The sequence below is a fragment of the Octodon degus genome, unplaced genomic scaffold (assembly GCF_000260255.1).
Source record: "Octodon degus isolate 3935 unplaced genomic scaffold, OctDeg1.0 scaffold00011, whole genome shotgun sequence".
NCBI lineage: Eukaryota > Metazoa > Chordata > Mammalia > Rodentia > Octodontidae > Octodon > Octodon degus.
Window position 1 is genome coordinate 18,890,869 of NW_004524587.1, and position 8,009 is coordinate 18,898,877.

At 37.5% G+C, this 8,009-nt stretch overlaps 1 pseudogene; it reads right to left on the reverse strand.

Annotated features, from left to right (window-relative positions):
- Window positions 1-1,043: 1,043 nt before the first annotated feature.
- Window positions 1,044-1,928, reverse strand: LOC101559878 (annotated as a pseudogene).
- Between the last annotated feature and the right edge of the window lie 6,081 nt (window positions 1,929-8,009).

Here is an 8,009-nt window from a genome sequence, read left to right on the forward strand (position 1 = left end):
GAAGAAGAAGAAGAAGAAGAAGAAGAAGAAGAAGAAGAAGAAGAAGAAGAAGAAGAAGAAGAAGAAGAAGAAGAAGAAGTTGATACTTGTATAAGATTGTGTTTTCCAAGTTTTCATTTGCAGAATGCTTTTACTTCCTTGATTTTATGTGTTTAGAACAACTGAATTATGACTTTCGCTCCTAGTCAGATCTTGTATAGTTGCAGAAGATAAATTGATAAACAGTGCTGAAGTTAAGACTCATAATTCAGTTGTCCACAGTACATCTTGCAAAAGCAGTTTGTATAAACCATAAAAATGTGGAGAAACCCTGCAGGAATGCTACTTTTTGTTTTTTCCTTCTTTTTTGTTTGTTTGTTTCATTCTTAGAGATTTTTGCCCAGTAAATGCATTTTGAATTCTTTGAATTTCTTGCCTTTTGAGCCAAATGGAAAAACAGTCTGAGTTGCCCAATTTTGATGTTTTACCATCTATCAAAATCTCATGTTTCTTGAAATGAAAAATGCTTTTTATGCTGTAGTGTGACATTTCTAGCCAAAGATCTGTACAGGGAACTTTAAATTAGTGAATTTCATGTACACATTGAATCTCATATTTTTGAAGCTCCATGAATTAAATATATTTGGCATATAGGCCATAAACATACACACACACACACACACACACACACACACACATGCACAATTTTTTTTTTTGTTAGATGAACAATAAACTTCATCTGGTATTTACTACATCTTTTTTTTTTAACTACATCTTTTTTTTTACAATCTATAAATTTATTGAGTAAAACAAAATCAGTATCAAACACACTCATTTGGGGCTGGTTCAAATGTCACTGCGCTCCATTTGCAGCAGAGAAGAATTAAATTAAAGAAGGTATGATGCTGTTGGCAAGGGGACAGAGAAAAAAAAAATCCAGTAACTAATTCAGGTGTCACACAGCCAGTGAAAGTTGGTTAGCTCATGGGGGGACTCAACATTTAATGAGTAGGACTAAAATCAAGGGAAGCATGAAATGCTCCAAGAAGAGAGGGTCCCACCCCTCAGATGTCAGGTGTGGCAGAGGCTGACTGGAGAAGAGCCATCAGGGCAGGGCTGCAGGATAACTTGGGGGACACGGTGACCACATCGTAGCCCTCAGGTGGTGTCACCTGCTCCCGGGCATGCCTTTCGCAGTAGATCTGATCCTCTACAAAGGAAGGCCCTTCTGCTTCAAGTTGGTGCCACTGTCGGTGTATACATAGCACTCAGGGTGGCAGTGACAGCCACGGAGCTTCACAAACATACCAATAACGCCAGTGTCACATTTTTCACACATAGGCAACTTCTGAGCATTTCTGACCGATGCTGCCACTTTGGTGACTGGAGCTTTAATACTTCAAAATCCTGAGGGTTTGTTGGGATCTCTTTTCTCCTCTGACTCCAGGATTTCCTGCAAAATCAGAAAGAATGTGGACTGTTTGGGGGGGGGTCATTTAACTCCTGTTTCTCCAGAAGCATCTTTTAAACTTCAGATTCTTTGTCAATGATGAGGCTGCCTGAATTGTGGGAATGATCTAGGGGCCTGCCATTTGCCAATTCCCCACTGGCTGCAGTCTTTGACTCCACAACACTGTTGAAGCTAAAGATGTTTTCAGAGGAGTAGAGGCCAGCTGAGTTGTTGCACTGGTTCTTGATGACTCTGGTGGTAGTGCTGGGGGCGGGGGGGGGGCAGTAAAAGGCAAGGCACTACAGTTGTGGGCACTACCTGTATGTTGGACCTCTTGGGGTTCAGAAGCAAAAGTCATCTTGTACGGATGATGCTCCCCCTCCTCAGTCACTAAAGGAGACCAGATTTTATGATCAAATCTGGTTACGGTGAGAGTCATATTGTCTGTGCAGCCCTTGATTTTGTTCTCAACGACATCTTTTTGTACATTTCTTATCATCAATGTTCAGCAAAGGACCTATCACACATAAACAAATAATAAGTAGGAAACTCATCAAATAGTGTTTATTGTGTTCCTATTCTATTCCAGGTTGTGTGATTGACATGCAAAACGTAGAACAGAAAGTTTACATTTATAAAAATATTAATGTGTGCTAAAATTGCATTAGATACTTTATATACTTTTTAACATTTCTATATATTTAAAAATTGGGGGCACTGTTCTGGTAAAGTTTATAGACAAAAATATTAAGGTAACTGATGAGCAGCAGGCCAGATTTTTACATAAATCCTGTCTTCTGCACTACTTCACTAAGCTTTGATATTAAGCAATTCTGGTTTGTTTGTTTGTTTGTTTTTACACACATTTTTCAGATAATGAAACTGATGCTCGTAGAATCCAAAGACATGAATTTTTTCAGAGAAATAAATAGAGAATTTAAGAAATAATTAAAAAAGAAATATAGGAAACAAATTGAGCACAATTTTGCTTCACTTTGAATCTAATATTTCTCACCCAAGACAGATTTTATGGACATTTCAAAGAGAATTCAGAGATAGACTCTCAGCTTGAGGAGTTTAGAACATCAGAGAAAGTAAAACACAAACAACCAACATGAAGCCGGTAGCGATGTCCTCTGCATGTCCCTGCTTGGATGCGACCTGCTACATAGCTTTCCAGGAAAGAGGCACGACCATGAAAAGATCAGAGAGAGCTGGCATTCAGTTTCCATTGCAGAAAATACAGGTTTTGGCATCCAAGGAATGGAACAATGGAGAGGTTCACGCAAAATGTCTGATTCAAGAAAACGTGCTGTAAAAAGAAGTGAGTGGAGATAGCGTTGTATGGAAGTACAATCTTGACATATATAATCCTTGATAAAGTTCTCTTAGTGAAACGTCATAAAAATTGTAAGATCTGATCCACAGAAGATAAATATTTCTCAAGTGAAGTTTTGTAAGTAATTAAAAGGAGAAATAAGCTCAGGAATGATCTATTACCTCAATATCTACTCTGAAGAAGGCTGGAAATCAGGAACTTGGTAACTGAGGAGGGTTAGATGCAATAGAAAAGAAGGAACACCGCTGGCGAAGTTGTTGTCACAGAGGGAATCATCTAGAGTGTGATAATTTGGAGAGGAAACCTTTAGCCTGAATAAAATAAAAACCCAAGTGGTTCATAAAAAAAAAAAAAAAATCCCATTTCAACTGGCCCCATTAGAGACAGGTTCTAGCTAATTAAACAGTACATTAATGTACTGGACAGACAAGTGTCAGAAACACTTCTTGAGTTCAGAACTGTCTTGGATATAAACAGAAGCACATAGTGAAATAATATGAATGGAATGTGTTTCTGTGTTGTGACATTTGAAATATCAATAAATATTGGACTCACTTAATTTGCAGGTTATTGACAAGTGCCTTCTCTAAATAGAGGTCAGAAAGAAGTCAGCAGTGATTTGGGCATAGGATCTGAATTGAGAACTAAGAGACTGAAGTTTCCTTACAGCAAAACATATTTTCATTTCCTGAATATATTTGACCCCTGTAGTTGGGCTCCTCTTGTCATAGAAGCTTGCAATCCTGACTCCTTGGTTGTATTTATGGCCTCAAAGTTTTTTCCATGGAGCTTTCCCTAATTAGCAGATTTAAGCTAATCTCCTTTCATAGTCTGAATATCATCACAATTTTGCTTTTCTACTAATCTGTGCACATTTGAATGATCTCCTTGTTCATTTCTTTTTTAAATTCATTAGGGGATTTGGAGAGAAAAAGGGATTTTTTTCAACTTTATGTGGTGAGTTTTAGGGTCTTAAATAACACCTGGTATATCATAGATTTTCTTGACATTTTTTAAATAGTGAAAGGAGCTTTAACTCTTATTACTTGAATGATAGGAAAATCAGTTGTTCTAATCATTATGGGTTACTATAGCAGTTCCAAGTGTCAAATATTCTGGTGTCACTTCAGAAACTTTATGAGACATTAGCTCATCAGTTTTCCATTTGCAAGAAAAAAAAAAAAGAAAAGAAAGATGAAGAAAATGCAAGACTTTTTCTCTTTAGTAGCTACAAAGAAAATTTGTGTCCTTGGTCAACACTGCTCCTAGATCAAGGCTTCAGCTTCTATACTGAGATTCTCACCTTTTTAAAAGCCACTATGGCTAGATGAATAGATAAGAGGGGGACAGTCCTCTTGGTGGCTGGTGGCATGTCTTCATACTTTTCAAGCTGTATTTAAATGTCAACACAGAGGTGTGTGTATAAGGGAGGTGATGTTTATTTTCTTTTTCATACCTGCCACAGTTCTCAATTTAATCTTCAAAAACAGAATGTTACAAACTTACTCTAGGACCAACATGACGAAATCCAAGCAGGTTGTGAAAAAACTTTTGCCATTTCATGAGCATACCAGTTAGGTAAGGGTACAGGGATAAGCAAATTGTCCAAAATTCCTTTTGATAGAAAACCAAGCCATATTTGAATTTTATGGAAACACAGTTTAGAATCCATGCTTAAAAATAAATGAAACACTGACACCACTTCATGAACTTCAATGTTTCAACTTAACTATCTCAGTGGAGCAGCACAGTGAGGTAGACGCCTTAAATTGCTGCTATACTGATATAAATTTCAAAAGTCAGCACTGGAGAGATCAGGAAACACTTTTGATGGCTAGCCTACGTGCTGGCCTATAAACAAGAGATGTGGTGGGGAGGGGAATACACATTGAAAATCTTACCATGTTATCATGGTCTAAACTTAAATGTCTCACAAAGTTTTCCCTCTTGAAAGTATGGCTGCATTCTTGCCTCAACAGCACTAATACTAAATTTGGAAGCTTGCCTGGGGCATGACTTGGAAGACAGAGTTATCATTCCTGGATTATCCCTTATCTCTCTGTTTGCTGGGGGCAGTGTAGTGAAATGCTGTCTGCCACCATGCCATTGTCTCAAGGGATTTCTCCCTAAAAGCCAGGAAACCATGGGCTGGAAACTTGAACCTTGAGCCAAAAATAATTACATCTCACTTTAGGTGGTGAGTGTCAACTATTTTATCCCAGTGATGGATAAATGATGAATGACATAGGCAGTGAGATTTCTAGAAATAAATTTATTAAAATTATGTTAAAAGTTTCACCTCATTTTTCCAATCCTAGCTCTTCTTATCAGTACATATTTGCAATATATGCCCCATATAATCATCTTGGGAAATGGGTACATGAAAACAAGATAACTTGGTTCTTTATTCTAATCCTGTTTTTCATCCCTCTTCCTCCCTCTCACTCCCTAGAATATTATTTTCCTTATTTTTGTTATTATAGATATTATAAACTTATAAGCCTATATTTATAACATATAGTGTTTATATTCACTGAGATTGTTAGATTCTCATACATGGCATACCTTTATTCTACATAGATCTCTTTCTCTTTTCCCTCCAGCCCTGGTTTCTTATCCTCTTTCCTTTCTGCAAGAGATTATCACCTTACCTGTTAGCCATCCTGCACTGATCTCTCTGTACTTTGCCTTATTCAGAGGACAGATATCACACCCTACTCAAGCTTGTGTGTCTTTTTTTTTTTTTTTTTTTTAAACCGAGGACTGAACTCAGGGCCTTGCACTTGCCAGGGAAGCACTTATTCCACTGAGCCATCTCCCTGGCCCTCATTCTATGCCATATTACCCGGGCACAAATAAAGCAGAAAAAAGCTTGCTCCCAGGAAAAGCTTCCCCTATTTAGCATTTCTCTTCCCAGCCTTCAAAGTGCTTTTTGTTCTTCACTAAGTTTCCTTTTGCCTGGAATGCTGGAACCTCTTTCTATCTCTGTTGTATGATGAGAAGGTAGACTTCAATGTAACTTACTTGGTCAGTGATACAACTTCTAATTTATCTTCATTACATGCAAAGGAGATGAAATTCAGTGCAATGTTCTTCCCAGTCAGTTAATGGCAAACACTCTTGCACCTTCTATTTGGTAGTAAGTCCAATAAGAAATCTTCTCACTGACAGTTGGGCGCTTGGCTCTTTGGTGAAGGATCCAGCCAAGCCCACTGATGTGAGTAAAGCTGTGCTTCTTTGGTGAAGGCACTGCTTTACCAAAGAAAGGTAGGAAAGGGCATAAATCTAGAGAGAATTCCATGTGGTTGAAACCTGGTCCATCTGCCAAGAAGAATGACATGAAACAAGACTGCAAAGTCATTCAGTTTCCAATCCTGAAATGCCATGCATGTTGGGCCTCAGATGTTGAGCCATCACATCAACTCCACTTGGACCACCTGATATTACTTTCTTTTAAAATAAGGCTCTATCATACAAAGTACTGTCAAAGATCCAAAGGAAACAGAATGAAGCAAATGCAATACAGGAAGAGTATTTCAGGCAACAGAGAATACCATGATGGACTTAAGCAGTCTGTGGTTGAACAGAAAACATTAGAAGTGATTATAATAGCAGTCAGAATTTTCAGGTTTATATTCAGCAGATATATATGAATCTAAACTTAATCATTTATAATATTTTCAAATGATAAAGTATACCTTCTGCAATTATTTTAACATTGTTAAGGACTTACAACATAGTGTTTGTGGCTTACAAGCAGTCCTTAGCTACAGAGTTTTAGAACTCAGGCAGTTACTTCACTGTGAACTGCTGATCAAAGTAATTTCTTCATATTACCTTTGTATCAGGATCTATTAATTGTACTAAAGATGTAGGATGAGAGAGATAAATATCTACTCCGCATACATTTTTTTCAGCTTCCTCATTTGTCCCTTCCATCTCCTTTTCTTCTGTCTTTTCCTTCCTCCACTTTGTCACTCTTCAGTAACATTTTTCTGGGAAACCAGCCTCATGATGAAGATAGCTTACATTACTGCTGAAACAAACTCTTTGTCCTCAGTGAGTTAAGTTCTGAAGAAGATGTGGCAGGGTACAAGAGCTGGATAACTGAAAGCTAAGTCCTCAAATGCAGATTGGTGTCATGAAAGAAGGTACTTTAGATATTTTAGTACCATTTCAAATAGAAAGTGACTCTGTTGTGTTGGTTTGCCCCAGACTTCTTAGTTTTAGCACTAAAAGTTCCATGTCCCAGGAATGCGATTTGCCATGAACAATTTTGAACAACTGGCTACCCTCTAAGTTTTTTGAGCATGACAAAGGAAATATTTTTGAGCATGAAAGCTCACCAATATGGAATTTTCCCTGTAGATGAAGTGTAGACTTTAAGCGAACACTCCCTAGTTAACTCTAAGCAACTAAGAATACTGTTTTGTCTAAATTGCCAGCATGGAAAATTTGGCAAAATCTTACGCACTGGGAGTAGCTGAAGCTGGAAATTAATCATATGTGGGAAGGCAGGACAAAGCCAGTGTGCTTAAAGCAGTCAAGCTGCTTCGGTCTTGAAAAGAGCATCTTGCCTGATCAATTTGGATATTAATCACTAAGCAACCTTGTTTCAACTGAAACTAACTTTGGAAAAGTATAAATAAATGCTACTATTATTCTGGGGCCTTTTTTCAATCAGGCAAACAGACTATTGGAGCCATGCTCTTGTCTCTTATTTATCTTTTCCTCATTTCTTTGGCTTTTTCTCTCAGTATATCAAGATACTAATGAGTCCCCAATTTTGGCACCTATAACAGGGACACCCCCAAGAGATGAGTGTTCAGCAGCCAAAGTGGGAATCAATCATTCCTACATAACTTGTCAATATATACTATTAAAACTGTAAAATTCTACAAAAGATGCAAATGCAGAAACAGAGAGATAATTCAAGCAGTTGAAGCCAAAAAAAAAAAAAAAAAGCGAAAAAGCTAACTTGGGGTAGAAGGTATGCTTATGTTTTTCCAGAGAATTCCCACAGACCTATTTGGATGCCAGAGTGTGCTGTCAGGCTATATCAGAAACCAAATCTGGAGAAGAAGTTAACAACAATGAGGCTAGAGTCATATGGGGTCCATTGAAGGAACTGACAAAATGGAAATCTGAGGCCTAAGTAGGTGATAGAGTATATAGCTATAACTGATTTGAAAGTTACTAGTACTTCTTTTTTTTTTTTTTTTTTTTTTTTTTTTTTTTTTT